Source organism: Vicia villosa, linkage group LG1 (assembly GCF_029867415.1).
Source record: "Vicia villosa cultivar HV-30 ecotype Madison, WI linkage group LG1, Vvil1.0, whole genome shotgun sequence".
Taxonomy (NCBI): domain Eukaryota; kingdom Viridiplantae; phylum Streptophyta; class Magnoliopsida; order Fabales; family Fabaceae; genus Vicia; species Vicia villosa.
The window spans coordinates 247,416,595-247,433,335 of NC_081180.1; the positions used below are offsets into that span (position 1 = coordinate 247,416,595).

Sequence of the window (16,741 nt, forward strand, 5' to 3'; positions counted from 1 at the left end):
ATTGAAATGAATTTTTTTAATTGTTTAACTATTCATTGTTTTATAAGAATATATAAATCACATAAATATTATTTTTATTGAGTCCATTTCACATAGAATTTTTTTTTCCTTGAACTAGATTTGAACAATCTTAGCTACACTTATCATTTTTAAACACCTCAACTTATGTTTCTCTTAACTTTTGATTCGATTTTATAATGTTGATGTCTCGTTGGATTTTAAAGATATAGAAAGCTATAAGGTCAGTGTAGCATTATAATTAACTGCTAAATAGTTATAAAGAAGTAAAATATATATATTTTTAATGTAATATGATTCTAAGACCTAACTCACTATTATATTTTATCATAATAGCGAAATGATATTTTAGAGAAAAATTATTAGTATGTGTTAAAGAATTATAATAACATTAAACTAAGTGAAAGGTCTCAATGTTTGGACACAAATTTATGGTAATGTTGTTGTAAAAAATAATAAAGTAAAACATTTATACCGTAACTTCCCTCAATCTTATTTTATTGGTATTGAAATAACATAAAAATTGTATTTTGTTGTAATTTAAATTATTGACGTATTTATAAATAAAATAAAAATAATACAAACACTACCAAAAGTTCGTGGATTAGCCAGTCAAAACTGTGGCAATTTAGAAATAAAACCATGGCGAATTACACTTAATTACGGTTGACAAAATAGTGGGAAAAATGGTGTTGCAATTTAAATCGTGGTAATAAATATTAGTTACGGTTGTACTGTGATAGAATAGTATATTAAAAATTTTAAATATATATTTAGGCACAGTTTAATTGTAGCTAAATTGCACATGTATATTTTTTCTCGTATTTTAAACTATTTAAATAAAATTTAGGGTGAAGTTTCATTAGTAAAAGAATTTACCGAACTACTCTGATAGGAATATATGAAGAGAAGTTTGAGACTCAGATTATGAAAGATCATAATATGATGACTCAAATTCTGAATGATAAGATTTTAATGTCTCACATCTAGGAAACCCAGCTTCTGGTGGAAACTTACACTTTGAAGACTATGTGCAAAAGAACTCAACCTCTGACCCGTACTCAATTTCTAAAAGCAGATCTATCTTGTCAAGTTTAGTCATAGTTTAAAAATACGAAAAAAATTGTTTGAAAAAAATATTAAAAGAGAGACTAACATGGCTCAATTAAATTTTGTAAAGGATTAAATAGAGATTTTTTTCTCAGAGACTGATTTCCTTTTTTGTACGAGACTAAAATGGGTCTTCATTGGTGGTCCAGTAACGGTTCAAAAGTAAAATAAATCGGTTTGAAAAAAATATTCGTAGAGGGACTAACATGGCTCGGTTAAATTTTGTAAGCGATTTAATAGGGACTATTTTTCACAGGAACTAATCTAACCTCTACAGTTTTTGTGAGGGACTAAAATGAGACTTCACTCTAAAATTTATTAACCACTGGCTAAATAATTTTTATTTTTAAACCACCAATTAATTTTATTCTATAATAGTAAATTTTGATGATTTCAAAACAATAATAAAAACTTAAGAAATATATTGCAATAAATTTATAATTTCAAATGTCAAACATAATTGTAAATTATTTAGCAATTACAATACTTCTTATAATACAAAAAGAATGTATCATACATCTATTTCATAACATAAAAAACAAGAGAATCAAAACAATAATTTATGAAATTTGAAGTGAAATTCATCGAGAGAAATCCTAATCAGACATGATCATCTTCAGAACCCTAGGGTTCCTAATTTCTAAGTGTTTATGTTTGGGTTCTGGGTTTTGGTTGAAGATCTTCAAAGATCTGGATTCAGTGATGAGTTTCACGTTTGAAGCTCAACCGAGAACTTGGGAGGACGGTGGTTTTATAGGTGGCTGGAGGAGGAGCCACCGGAGGAGGCGATTTCCGGCCGGTGGTTGGGTGGTGTTTGCTTATGAGGTTTGAGTGGATTGAGAGAAGAGAGTGGGAGCGAGAAAGTGAAGAGGGAGGGAGGAAAAGAAAAAATGAGCCAATGGCTGAGATCTCCCTTTAAGTAGACGGGGCTGTTTCCCCGGATGTGAGACGTGTGGCTTCTTGATGGCCGCGCGATGAGAAGACTTGGATGGATTCTCCTCACATCCATCCATCGTGTACCCAGTCAATGTCAAATCACAACCCTCCGTTCACCATACTTTAGATCCACGTTTCAGATTCTTATTCTGAGAGCCATTGGATCTGAAGAGAACGTATCAGATCTATTCCCCCACCGTAGTACCATGCACCCACTTGTACCTAGTCCAAACGGACCTTACAGTCTATTGGGCCAGGCCCCTTTACTACTAATACACCCTTTAATTACTTAATAACATAAAACACACCCCTTTCGTATTAATCAAATTTTCTTTTTTTATTTAACTGATAAATCTGGGAAATTTAACTAATAATACTTTTTTATTTTAAATAAAGATATAATAATTATTATTTTTTATTCTTTAAAATAAAATATTAAATAAATAAATAACATAACTAATAAATATTTAACATTTTCTAAAATACATTTTATTTGATTTAAATCTATAACAATCTATTAAAACTTCAACTTATGCTTTGGTTTACTAAAATAGATCTAATTATTAAAATAATTCAATAACTTAATTGTTAAAATTATTTAAATCTAACATTTAACTTTTTAACTTATTAAAATCTTTTCATAATTAAGTACAGACGGCTTTTATAGTTAATTTCTTTGAATGTATTTTGTTTACATTATACAAATTACAAATTGCTAGAAATACTTAAAAATGTTTTGTCTTACTAAATAACTTTTTCTTTATAAAATTATAAATATTATTATAAGAACACTTAAAAATATGTTTTTAAAACATTTAAACTACTTAAATACAAATCAAAATACAATTATTCTAATTAAACTATAATATTTTTTAATTTTTTTCTAAATACAAAAAAAAAAAACAAAAATAGGGATTATATGCCATATTAAAATTCATTTGTTAACTGCAATCTGCGAACCACGAATTGCGGTAATTTCTAAAACACTTTCAAACATAATCAAATAAATGCATATAATCCCATAAAAAACACCAACAAAAATCTGAACTACGTCGACTCTGATCCTCCAATAAGGAGATACGTAGGCATGTGGGTAACCAAAACGAGTCCCCTTTCCCTAAAATTCAATCTGTTGTAGGTTTAAGATTTTTCCATACCCTATTATTCATTGTGCAAACCTTAACTAAAAATTGTTTTTCATAAACCTTACCCAAGAGACATAAAAGACCTTAAGGAAGGATTAAAGGTGCCTAATACCTTCTCTTAATCTTAATTTCTCAACTTACCTAAAACTTTTTTTATTAGGTTTTTTCTCGTATTTACCCTTATCCTTAGAATAGAGCAAATATAGGTGGCGACTCTGTAATTTAGGTTAGTCAACTTAAAATTTAAAGTCGTTCAAGTAGGCATTTAAGGTTCTTACCAAAGGGATCAAAGGAGATTGGTACAATGATAAAATCAAAGGAATGAAGTGGAATTCGTGAGATAACAGAATCAAAAGAACAAGATTCGTGCAACTGAAATGTAGAGATGCTAGAACATTGCTGGCAGTGAGTGGATGTGGTTGAAGAAGATGAACATATGACAGTAAGAGTATGTTATTAAGTTTAGGAGAAATAAAAAAATATAATAAAAAAGAGAGAGAGTGAAAAAATAATGAAGAGAGAATTAAAAAATAGGCGCCACTAGAATTTTAGATTTGGAGGCAATTTATTTTTGAGATTAATAAGATGGTCACGATTAAACTGTGGCAAATTAAAAACTTTAACCACAAACTTTTAACCGTGGCGTAAATAACTATGGTTAAATAATTTTTTTTATTATTTAGAATTAATAAGTTTGCCACAGTTAAATGTGGCAAATTAAAAAAATTTAGCCATAATCATTTAATTGTGGTTAAATAATCATGATTAATCAGCGCACTTTTGGTAGTGAAACAAAATAAAATAAATTTATTGACAGATTAGTTCATGAATAAGTACTGATAATATTCAAGATAATAATAGTAAATAAGAAAATTTCTTTACCCACCTCTCTATGGGGGTCACCCCAGCGAAAACCCCATTTTACCCCGCTTCGGAAATGTATTTCCGAAATATTTTTTTTTCTAAATTTTTCCAGACTTCGGAAGTGCATTTCCGAAAAAATCCCAAAAAATTGGGGTTTTGACTAATTCGGAGATGCATCTCCGAAACAACAAAAAAAATCTTAAAAAATCCCAAAAATTAATTTTAGGATATTAATTAATTCAATTATCATAAATTTGATATAATTTATGAGTAATGAATAATAATAATTATATATTTTAATATAATTTATGAGTTATGAATAATAATTATTATATATTTCTATTTTTATTCATATTTTAAAATTTAAAATAATTTTAATTAAAAAAATTAAAATATTTCCACTTACAAAATGAGTTATAATTTTTTATTTATATATTTATAATAATTATTATATATTTATATATTTACAAAAATAATTAAAAAAATGAGTGTTTTAGTTTATATATTTATATATTTATATAATAATTATTATATATTTATAAAAATTATTATATATTTATATAATAATTATTATATATTAATTATAAATATATTTATACATTTATATAATAATTATAAAAATTAAAATAATGAGTGTTTTAATTTATAATATATATATTATATTTATATTTATATATTATATTTAATTTTAAATAATTCTAAATTTACTTATGAAATTAAGATGTTTTTGATTTATATAAGTTAGTAAAATAATTTTTAATTTTAAAATTGTTTAGGAAATTTTATACCTATTAATTGTATTGATTCACCTTGATTTTATACCTATTAATTGTATTGATTCACATTGATTTTAATTTTTTAATAATTATTGAATTCTTTCGGAAGTGTATATCCGAAACATTCCAAGACCAATTTGGTCTTGGAATATTTCGGAAGTGTATATCCGAAGACACCCCCTCCCAAAAAAAATTCGGAAGTGTATATCCGAACCCACCCCTCCCAAAAAAAAGGTGTTTTCGGAAATGCATTTCCGAAAACCCAAAAAAGGGGTGTTTTCGGAAATGCATCTCCGAAAACACCTTTTTTTCGTGTTTTCGGAAGTGCATTTCCGAAAACACCTTTTTTTTTTCGATAAAAGTACGTTTTCGGAAATGCATTTTCGAAATAAGGGGTATTTTGGGAAATTCGCCAGAGGTGGGTAAGAAGGTTAGGAGGTGGGTAAAGAAATTTTCAGTAAATAATGATAAGAGGAGAAAAAATATATATAACCATTGTCTGTCATACCCAAATTTTTGACTCCTAAGATCCAACATCTTTTGCATAATTGGCATGATATCAAGATTCACAAGCTTATGAACTCTTTGTTGATGTTACATTACCCTTTAATGAAAATACAAAAAATATGTGTTGTGTGTTTTCTTTTCTATTATCAAATGGGGCTTTAAATCAAGAAGTTCAAGAGGTTACTCAATTAGTGTTTTAAGTCGGATAAATCAAAGATTGATTCTCAGAGACTTTCCATAGTAGGTTAATGTGTTTATCAAGGATTTCTCAAAGAAATAAGTGTATTAGGGTTTCTCCTGTTTTTGGTGCATGGATAGTGGTTTGTCATCATCATTATCATTTAAAGGATTCTCTCAATTACCGAAAATTCAAAAGATTTGATAGAGTGTCTTTTCTTGTGACGACATTTACCAAGTGTGTAAAGATTGATTGAGTTGTCATCGAATCAAAATGTTTCTGGTTGGTTTAAGCTATGGTTCAAGACTTCATCAATCTGTTGAATGGGATTGGACCGCTTCTTGAATTTTGTGATTCAAATGAAGATTGAGGTTCGAGACAAAATATGAGGTGGTGAATTCTTGGTAAACAATGTTTTTCTTCTTATTCATTCACTTACTGCTTGTGAGTGGATTTAAATTCATTTTTATGGAGGTAATCATTTAAGTGTGCCATTTCCAAGAAGTATGATTCAAGATGTTGTCTATGGGTTCCTCATGGTGTGGAAAATTGATTCATGTGAATTATTTGGAATTTAATACAAGTTTAAAATACTTCATGATAATTTCTTCAAATTGCAAGACATCATTCACGTTAAATCCATTGTTGAAGACAATATGCAATCAAAATTCAAGAGCTTTGTTCAAGATGTTACTCCAAGTTTCAATTCAAGTTCAATACTCTTCCAAGTTCATGATGCAATAACTTTTTCGAGACTTAAAACTCAAGTCTCACATTAATTGAAAGATATTCCCATCATTTCCATTCAAGAATTACAAAAAAATCATTTCAAGTTTTAAGATTATTCAAAGAAATTCATGATATTTGTTCATAAATATCCAAATTTTATTCAAGGAATTCAATCCATTTATTTTCATTCATTCAAGAATATTCAAGTTTCATCCATAAATCATACAAAGTTTTTTTTACATGAATAAGATCCAATTTCTAAACCTATGTTTCAATTACAAATGAATTTACAAGCATCTTCTCCAAGCCCTTGAGTTTCTCATGCATGTGTAGCGATGAAATTGGTGAGACTAAATCCATGGGAAAGACTTAGCTCATTTGTTTTAAACAAATTCGCCACCGCACTTTATTGTTTCCACAAAGGAATGGGAGAAAGAGCGAATAAAATCCACAGAAGTTTTTAAAATCAAAACTAATAAAATTATCAGAGATTTGGATAAGGGGTTTGTTATACAAGGGGAAGGTTTTAAGCACCCCTAATATCTATGGTACTCCGTGGAAACTTCTTTGAATTTATTATAGCTTTTGTTTGTACATTTTTGAAAATCATATGTGAATTTGTTTTAAAATAGAGGGTGGGGATGGGAAAAGAAGTTTTTTAAAGTGAGCTCGAGAAGACATTACATCTTAGGCCTACATACCCCTTTTAAAGAAAAGGGAAGTCAGAGCTTTTGTAGTTCCTCTTAAAAGGAAAATAAAAGGGCCAAAGTGGCCAAAATCTTTTTGGGTGTGAGCTTTAAAATACTCACAGGTTTTTAAAAGAGGGTTAAGCTTTAAAATACTTAACAAGTTTTAAAAAGGGTTAAGCTTTAACAATACTTAACAATTTTAAAATAAAAATGGACCAAACTTTAACAATACAAGGTCAGTGGGTTAGGAGAAGTTTCACCGGGAATAATTCTTCTCTTAACACCAAGGTTTTAAAACAAAGAGACCTAGCTTTAACAATACAAAGGTCAATGTACTAAGAGTAGTTTCACCAGGAATAATTCTCCTCTTAGTACCAAGGTTTAAAAACAAAAAGGGTTTGGTTGAGCTTTAACAATACAAAACTATAAAGATAAGTGAAAAGCTTTAGCAATACTTGACACAAAATAAAAGAGATTGGAAATGAGATTGAGTACCTTGACAATTTTTGTCAATACCATTCCCATTCCTTTGGACTTTCAACAAACGACTTAAGTAAACAATTATTGGATATCTCAAGTGTGTGTGTGTGTGTGTGATAACATGTGTCACAAATGACAAACAAGTAAGTATAGTAATCATGAATGATAACAAGCAATGATGTTTATACCTTTGGATGGATTCATATATGAATGAATGATGAATGATGAATATGAAACTCATGCATGTGGGTTAGGTAAACAATATATATACAAATGATAATACAATGGATAATAAGTACAAAAACACAAGGATGAAATCAATAAGTATGTACAATGGATAATGGTTAAGATAAACATATACTCCCTCCATTCTTTATTATAAGCAAAATTTCACTTTTTAGATACATTGAATAATTAATGTATTTAGACTATATATAGTCCTAATACATTAATTATTCAATGCATCTAAAAAGTGAAATTTTGCTTATAATAAGGAATGAAGCAAGTACAAAAGCATGGATTTAAAATCAACAAGTATGTACAAGAAAACAAGTTCATGGATAACAAAGATCAACATGTTTTTGGATTAGGGTTTTAAACCTAGGGTTTTTTGAATTAGGGTTTTAAAGTAAACACCTAAACCTAGATTGATTTTAATGATTAAATACCAAATCCTAAAAGAGGATTGGTCTAAGGGAACATGGAAAAGTCAAAGACATTATATTCTAGACCTAAACAAATATATACAAAAATATACTAAGTTACTATGAAGAAACAATCAAAATAAAATGATTTTTAGTTGATTTTTTTAACATAAAAGGACATGTTTTTGATTAATTTTTAAGTCGTAATTTATTAAATATTTTTGGGATTTTTTAACATAGCATGAAAATAGACCAGATAAATAAATCACACAAAAAAGAAGGAGTTAAAAAGACCTATTTTCTAATTTTTTATGATTTTTAGAAGTTGTGAAGAAAACAAAATAAATTAGTGATAAAAATAAGAGATTTGTGGCCACTAGGGTTTGAACTCATGCCCTCACTATTACAACACAAAATACTAGCCACTGGGCCACGCGTGTGCAGGTGATCATAAGGCTCATTCGATTCAATATGTGTGTTAAACAAGTGAATGGAAACGTAAACAATATAATCAAAAGGTCTGGGGCGAAGGGGATTCGAACCCCAAACCATAGGCATGAGAGGACTAAAGGTGCGCTGGTTACCAAGTGTGCTATAACGATGTAGTCGTTAAGCAAATACTTCTAAATCATTTTAATTTTAAACAAGTTTTAAAACTGATGAATGGTGCGAAGGCCTTCATCTTCTTCCTTGTGACACAGCAACAACATCAACCTCCATGGTTGATTTTGATTTTCTCAAAACTCAATCAAATTTAAAAATGTAAAACACTGGATTACTTAGAATTTTATCACGATTTCAACCATGTATCTTAAGTAAATTAATTCAAACTGACAATCATGAATTTCTGGAAAAACATGAAGAAACCTAAAATTTCAAATTCAAATTAAATGATCATTTCAAACAATCAGGCCCTAAAAGTCTAGGGCTTTTGTTCCCTACATCATTCTGAACACAATGGTATCAAGAAATGAAAGAAACAAATCTCAACAAGTATGCTCGAATTCCAGAAATATACCTCTGAAAGTGAGGATTAAACTCTTTCTTGGAGGTGTTTCTGGGCTGCCAATTCAAACTGGAATCCTTTAGTGATGTCCAAGGAATGGTATCAAGAAATGAAAGAAACAAAGCTCAACAAGTATGCTCGAATTCCAGAAATATACCTTTGAAAGTGAGGATTAAACTCTTGCTTGGAGGTGTTTCTGGGCTGCCAATTCAATCTGGAATCCTTTAGTGATGTCCAAGGAAGCTTTATGAGCGCTTAGAACTCCTTGAGGACCCCTGCAACTTCAAACATGATTTAACCTACAAAGCAAAAAATTTATGGATGGAAGTGTGTGTTCCAGGTGTTATAGATCCAAAACAGGTGTTTGGATATCTTCTATATGTGTATAGAAGGTTTCCAACACAAAAAATCAAGAACGCACGAGTCAAATCAAAAATCACAACTTTGGTTCAAAGAGGTTTTTTAATAGAAATTTGATAAGTGATTTTTGGTTCAAGGCTTTTGGTAAGTGTTTGAAGGTTGTGGATAGCTTATATATGATTAATAGAAGCTATTTGATGTGTTTGTTTGGTTGGTAAGTGTTTGATTTGGATTTTGGTAGGTTAAGACCTTGAATGAACCTTTAATGGAGTGAAAATGGTGATTTTTGGTTAGGGGACCTTTGAGAGGATGAGGAAGGTATGGACAACTTCTAAATGATGTTTAGAAGTTATCTAAAACTTTGGTTGACACCCAGAACTTTTGAAACTCAAAATCACTTAAAAAATGCAAATGGTAAGAAAAGAGAATTTCAAGTGAGGTAGTGACATCGAGAATTCTGGTGTAAGTGATCAAGGGAGTGGTACCCTCTATATATAGGCAAGAATTAGGGTTTGTGGAGGGAAAAATCTCATAGTCTTAAGTTCACATGTGATACTTGTACCTCTTTACTTGTTTGTGAAGAAATAATAAAAATGGATTTCCAATGGAAAGTACAAGGCTCAAGAATGCTTGTGAGACTTTATTATGCATGATAAGGAGCTTGCTTATTGGATTTAAATTACTTTTGGTGCATAGGATACATGGGGAGGATCAAGGAGAGTGGACTTTGCAAATGCAATGCTTTTCTAGAATGGAAGTGTGACATTTATGCCATTTATGTAATGATCACTTGGATAATGGCTTAAGCACCTGGATCATAGTCTTAAAGAGTGTGTAATCTTCTGATTATGGCCTCTTAAACAAGTTATAGGAGTTGTACGTTTAAGATTCTTGCAGATTTGAACAAAATTCAAACTTGTTCTTCATGCTCATCTTCATCTTCAAAGTGTTCATGGAGGCTTGTTTGCAAAATCATATCTCATAGCTCAAGCCATGGATTTTTATGCTATTAATCTCTTTGAAAAGCCCTTGCTACATACTTCAAGTCACTTGTTAAAGGTTTCCTCAAACTCCTTTGGGATCATGGAGAAAAATGGCCATAAATTTGAGAAAAATCTAAGTGAAATGTTCAGTATGATTTTTTAGACTTTTGAGTTTGTAGGCAAAATTTGGAGATCCCAAAATTAGGTCAAATTCACTTAAAATCCTAATTTTGACTTTTGTTGACTTTTTGATTCTTGATGATTTTTCTATATTTTCTTTGGCCAAATGTCTTTAATAATCATATGATGATGATTTGAATCTTCAAAAGTTCATAGTTGACCATTTTTCTCAAAAGTCAAAGGTTGACCCACACAGTTGACTTTTTCTAGATGAACTACATTTTTGTGATTTCCAAATGAATCAAGCTCTCCTCTTCAAATGAATGATATGAATGGATAATAATGTTGATTTGGATACCCTTGAATCATGGTTTGAGCCTTGGGGCCATGTCCTGATTAAAAGTCAACCCTCTAGTGGAATTAGGTCAAAACCTAATTTGGGGCCTCATGTGATCTTAAAAGTTGTTGATCTTGAATTGGGCCACCCTGGGACTTAGATATTGATAGGAAAACCCTTTGAACATAGGAGAATGTTGAATATCCTTGTGGGCCTCAAAACCCTAGTTTGCTCAATCACTTCTTGATCAATCTCCTATCTTAGGACACAAGCAACAAACAATAGTTTTTTGTATTTTTTTTGTTAGAAAATGCTATATGCATGATGATAATGATAATGGTGATGATCCTAATATTTGGAATATGGTGGGTTCTCAGTGTTCAAAAATTGGGGTGCAATAGCTGCCCCTATTTAAGTTCCTAATACCTGATGAGGGGAAGATGGAATCTTCGTCTCAGCACGGTAGGAGGGACTTAAATATAAAATGATAGCACAATTTTGGACCCTGAGAGCCCACATGCATGATATGATATGAATGCAGATACATTTTTTTATTTTATATGGAATAAACAGACAAATAACATCCCCTCCTTTGGATTAGGAGAATGAGAACAGATCTACTAGGGGTATACGATAAGCAGTCCCTGACTTTTGGGGAGAAGAACAATGCAATAGATTTGGTAAAGTCATTATTTCCAAAGGACAAGGTCTAATCTTTCACATGCTGGGAAAAAAAATCAAATGGACTTCCTTAATGAACTGTCTCATACGCTGGGGAGACTCACAATTCACAAAGGAAAGAACTAACTTTAATATGAACTTCCTCTACGTTGGGGAGACTAACCATTCATAATAACTTCAACATTAATTGTCTTGACGCTGGAGAGACTAACCATTCATAATAACTTCAACATGAACTGCCTCTATGTTGGAGGGACTAACCATTCATGAAGAGATAGTAACCATGTTCTTCAACATATTGTCTTCATCTTCTTGAGAAGGCTCACCATCCATTGGTATTCTTATCATGAACTGTCTTCTGTCATTGAGACTAACCATTCACGAGTTTCTTTGATTGCTCCGTAGAGACCGTCATCTTCTTTCAAGAAGGAAGTCGGGGACATACAAGCTACTCAAATAAAGAGACCATTACTTTTCGTCATGTAATAACTATGATAACAAGTGCTTGGGATATAAATCCAATTTTCTAGGGAATCACGAATGGGTCCTATCTTGTGGATACCAAGTCTTAATTTGTGCAAAATAAATGCATTTTTTAGAATCCAGGATTCGCTAATCCAAATGATTACGTCTAGTGGCGACAAAATTTTAACCCAAGGCGGAGTTGGAAAGAGACACCAAACAAGATATTTCCCAATAAATAATAAGCTCAAAGTGGACATTCATCCTATCTGCAGATAGATGAATAAGCTGAAACAAAATCTTCCCATGAGGAAAAAACTCTCTGGGGAAACCACAAGAATATGGGTCTTTCTGCCTAACGCCGACGCATAAATGGAAGGAGTAAAAACATTGCTTGGGGAATAATAATTTTATCATATTAACAAGATGCAAATGATGTGCATGAATATATGAATGTATGAATGCATGAATAAGTGTCATGTGCATAGTTAACAAAGAAGACGTGTAATATAGATGACCATGCTAGGGATGACAACACCGGAGTATATACTCAACCAATTGTCAATAACATCTTCTCTTAGGGGTTGCAAATATTGCTGGGGAAGAGAGCACTCTTATATCAATCTTCATTGTCAGAGGGACTCATTCTGAGAAGAAAACCCGTTTGAATAAGTGAACACATTTCTGGAAGAAAACCCTGCCCTTGGCTGGAGATAAATTGTGTCAAGACCTAATTTCTCTATGGGGAAATTTGGTGTCTTCGTTTCCCGTTTCGAGGACTAAGTCTTTTGGGGATTACTAACTCATTTGTCTTGAGATTTTTGAAATCCACCATTAGTTCGCTTAACACTTCCAGTTCTTTGAAAAGAGTAATCTCAGGAATACCATCTTTCACTTGTTCTTAAGCTTTCTCTTCTTGTTGATGTTGAGTAAATGAAGATTGTTGTTCAGCCATGGTGAAGATGAAGGTTTTGGTTGTAGAGAAGTTGGGGGTATACTAAAATGAAAGTGTGGGATAAAGGCTAAAGTGTGTGATGATGAGTGAAGTGAGTTTAAATAGAAAAGTTCAATGCAATGAAGACAAAATCTTAAACAGTGCAAACTAATTTTGACAAGGGGAAAGGCGTGAGAGATTTAAACCTAATCTCAATAAATTAATGTATCCAATGTGCCACTCAAATGTTTTGGCGCGTTTTGTAACACCCCGTAAATTCTTATTTATTAATTTAATTAAGTTTTAAATTAATTATTCAAAATTAGCATTTTTATTGGAATTATTTTGAAATTATATGATGTTAGTCGTTAGGCCAATGGTGGTGTTAGTAATGTGGGGGGTGCTAAGTGAGGGAGCCCATTACTAATTATTTTATGTTTTCATAAAATAAAGGAAATGAGGGAATAGAGTCAGAACGTGAAAAAGAGAAGTTGAAGAGAGGAGCTGAAGAACGTGAAAGAGGAACCAAAGAGGAAGAGGACCAAATCAAGAACTTGGCTAAGGTAAGGGGGCATTCTTCCGGTTATCATCTCTTATCGTGTTATAGATGATAGGGCTGATTAGATGTATTGTTAGGTCAATTGGATCATAGGTTAGATTGGGGATGGTTTGATGAAAATTGTATGATTTGGAAATTTTGCATGACTTGATGATGTTATGATGATAATAGATGAACTTTGTATGTTAAAAGTGTGTTATAATATGTGTTGTGTGACTGTATGTAAAATCTTGTCGATTGGAATGGGTTTGGTCAGGATTTGGTGGATTTGGGATAAAACTCGTAAGCTGTTTTCTGCGATTGGGGGTTTGTGAAATCGCCAGTTTGCGCCGCGTCCCAGTGTTGGAAGATTTGGATCACTCAGTTCGCGCCGCGAAGTGGTTGGCAAAATGTTCAAGGAAATTTGATTCGCTCAGTTCGCGCCGTGAACTTTGTTTGCGCCTCGTGCTGTTAGTGAAAGTTGTTTTTGGAAAATTTTAAAGATGCATAACTTTCAAACCGTCAACCCGTTTTTAGTGCCGTTTTGAGGGCAACGTACCTTGTGAAATGATCTATCTGTGTAGATGATGAAATGAGGTGTAATTTAATGATTTTAAATTATGATTTAATCACTTATTAAGATGTATTGTACATATATGTGATGAGATGTGTTAAATACACGATATGCTGAAGCGATAATCGTGTGATGATCTGTGTGTTGTATGAAAATGATTGGATGGTTTTTGAATAATGTTGACATATGTAAACATGCTTGATGATGATGATGATGATTTTTTGAGTATTGGATGAGATTACTCATAGACTTGACAAAGTTATAAGTATGTTTTATATATGTTTCTATTCATTCATAATCATGTGTCGAGGGCTAGATCTGAATGAGGTGAGGATTTCAGTGAAGGGCATAATTCCCATTGTACGGAATTCGTGCTGGCAGTGCCGTATCTAGATGATGATAGATCGGTCGGTGGGTTATTCCCATTGATGATGGATTGGTACCACATGTATAGTTTTAGTTCATACATATGCATGATTAGCGTGACTTGAATGATGAGTATGTTTGCATATTTGAACGATGTATCCTGTTGACGTTTGTGTAAATGATGGATGTTTCTTGATAATCTGAATGTGATGGAATTTGGTGGATAATATAGTTATGAGGTGTTATTGTTTATGATGCCATAATATTTGTTAATTGTGAATGAAACTCACCCTTACATGTTGTCATTTTCAGATTGAGGATAGCGGCATCTGACTCGGTGAGAATTAACTCATGAGTCAATGTGTTAGTTAGCGTCAGGTGTCATGCTTTGATAGATGTAACACCGGGGAACGCAATATTTTGAGTTTATGATAATAACTCTATTTTGTTTAATCTATTTGTGGACGAATACATGGATGATGTGATGTTAATTTGATGATTTTATTCCGCTGTGTAAACGTGAGATTTTGAGTTATGAGTTACATGATGATGTTCCTTGGTGAATGCTTGACAGTGACGAATGATGTTTATTTTAATTATGATTTGTGACATCCTTGTTTGCATGTTACTCTGATATATTTGTTAAAATGCCGCGGGGTCTAGAAGGGTGTTACACGTTTCAAGAAAAAAATTGTCTTATTTTGAACCACAAACATTTTCACTTTCATAACAACATATAATGTAGTATGTTTATCTGAAAGATGAGCCCTTCACACTCTAGAAGTCTCAATGTTTAGAAACATACACTCTCAGAGTTTCATTTTATCTTTTAGCTAGTTTCTGAAGACCCATTTAGTTCCAATAACATGAGTTCTTTGTGTCTAGGCACAAGATTCAAAACATAATTTATACAGAATTGGTTAAGTTCTTCTTGCATTGCTAGAAACCACTCAGTGTCCCGAAATGCTTCATCAGCAGCCGATGTAGACTCTATGAGGGACATTAAACCCAAATAACTATACCATAGTCTAAAATCAAAATGTTCTCTTTTACCACAATTGAAATGTTAAAAATAATAAAAAAAACCTCAAAAGACAAATTTCCCTTTACTATCTTAAAAGGTCAAAAGATTTATTTATTTATGTAACCTCCTTATATATACATGATGTAGCAAGAAACAAACACAACACACTATTAATAATTATCAATATATAAAGGGCCTTTACAAATTTAAATTGCAAAATATTCTATTTAATTATTTATAAGAGAGCATGAACTTCTTTCTCAGACTTTTCTATTTTTTTATTTTATATTGTTCCTTAGTTCTTATCGCAACACAAGTTGTTGGTAAATCATTATTTTATTGTTTTATATTTATTTAATTTAATTTATAATCTATACATATTCTTTTAATATGTTTTTATATTATTATCTTATCATTATTTTTCATTACAGGAGTTAAAACTGCATGTAGAACTGATGCTGATTGTGACAAATTTGACAAATCAGATTTTAATGGTGAAACTATTGTATGCATGTACGGCTATTGTTCAGTTAAAGGGAGTAAAGGGTGGATCGATATTCCAGTTTTTAAGAAAGAATGAGCTACGGTGTCAGAACAAATAATATATCTTAATATTTAATATGTAATAAACTTTTTATATTTTTTTTATTTCCTAACCTTTGCCTTTATGATTTTTAACTCTAAAATGATGGTAAGACAATAAAAAATAATATTTAAATTGTCTTATTATCTCATTTAGAATTATTATAAATGTAAATGTTTGTTATAGGATTCAATCCTTGAAGGTAACTTTAATTTTAATCTATATTTATGTATTGATGTAAATAAGTTTTTGATATTTATAAATCAAGAACATTAAATAAAAATTTATGTATTTTACAAATATATTTCCAACCATATTTTTATATTTACTGGATTGAAAAATAGTTTTAACATTGTTGCGCTCAAAGTTGATATTATGGCTAGGCAGGAATCATATTTTTATATTTACTTGTGTGGTAAATTTAAGTAACTCGAAGAAAATATGACAAAAATTTCAAAGTTTTTTCATATAAGTTTTTGGATATCTCACCCCTTCTGGATGATGTTTCCTTACAATGGGAAATTGACAGGTACTCAAGATAGCGGTGGAAGTTTGAAGTGATTTTATAAAGTCTTTAGTTACTGTTATTCGAGTTGGTGTCTTACTCTAATACGGTGCACTCTGGGGGATAAAGAGATTGTTTTATTTAATATTTTGTTTGCTGGATTTTTAAGTGAATTATGTTTTAAATTGTAAC

General features: G+C 31.1%; 1 long non-coding RNA gene across 1 annotated transcript; it reads left to right on the plus strand.

Annotated features, from left to right (window-relative positions):
* Positions 1 to 15,130: 15,130 nt before the first annotated feature.
* Positions 15,131 to 16,355, plus strand: LOC131625150 (uncharacterized). Its single transcript, XR_009290752.1, has 2 exons — positions 15,131 to 15,784; positions 15,893 to 16,355. It is a non-coding gene; the product is annotated as an uncharacterized LOC131625150 (long non-coding RNA).
* The last annotated feature ends 386 nt before the right edge of the window (positions 16,356 to 16,741 follow it).